This window comes from Acyrthosiphon pisum, chromosome A1 (genome assembly GCF_005508785.2).
Source record: "Acyrthosiphon pisum isolate AL4f chromosome A1, pea_aphid_22Mar2018_4r6ur, whole genome shotgun sequence".
Taxonomy (NCBI): Eukaryota; Metazoa; Arthropoda; class Insecta; order Hemiptera; family Aphididae; genus Acyrthosiphon; species Acyrthosiphon pisum.
Window position 1 is genome coordinate 85992400 of NC_042494.1, and position 1060 is coordinate 85993459.

A 1060-nucleotide genomic window follows, 5' to 3' on the forward strand; every position below is an offset into this window, starting at 1 on the left:
TACTTGGTAGCGCCGATTTTACGCACAATATTCGGTCCATTCATAAAATCGTCAATAACCCCAAGGTTTTGAAGGTTTTAGTAATTTTTAATAAGTCCCAAAATCGAAAAATGAGATATGAAATTTATAGTCTGCAAATATATAACTCACATTCCACACATGCATATTATGATTATATTTAATTTGTAGTAGGACAGTATGGGTACTACCTAAATTTAATAAGCAACGAATTATTTTCGTTGGCAGTATTATTGCATTAACTATAAAATATTCAAAAAAAGTAAAACTTCAAACTCCTTCAATATATATTAACTATGGGTACCTATCAGTAATAACAATATAAATGATAGTATTGAACCATAGACATACACATACTGATAGGACATATAAATATATTTAAATGTCCATGTATTGAACAATAATAAACATATTATGTCATAAATAGAACATGAAATTAGCTAAAATGACAACAATTATTATTATACCTCGTTATTACTTATTTTTTGTTAACCTTATTTGGATGTCTTATTGGCTTATTTCCAACAAAATGGTAACCATATATAACTGTAGGTATCCATGGTGTTCCATCAATGCTACAGGCATACACAAATTTGAAATTATTGATAGAGAAATTAAAAGTATTAGAATATTAGCATAATATAATTATGGTAAGACAAAAACAATACTAACTTCATTCTTTTAATACTTTTTACCCATTTTTTTAAAGTTCTTTTTCATGCTGTCGATTTGGAAAATTAAATAATTTATGACCAGTTCGTTATGTATTACTACAGTTCACAAGACAACACATTTCTTGACCACTTCCCTTTTTATTTTTGCTCATTATTAAAATTAAGTTGAAATAAAACAGTAAAAATAAACAAATAGTATAAGGCCAAGGGCCAATTCGTTAATAAAAAATGTACCTTACAAGTTTTTCAAACCACAAAACTACAAAAATTTAACCAAAGGAACAAATAATTGGCGAGTATTGTATAGGAAATTGTTGCTACCAACTTATTTGCCAATTGTCCATTAGGCGGCGCTGTTTTCCGTTGTC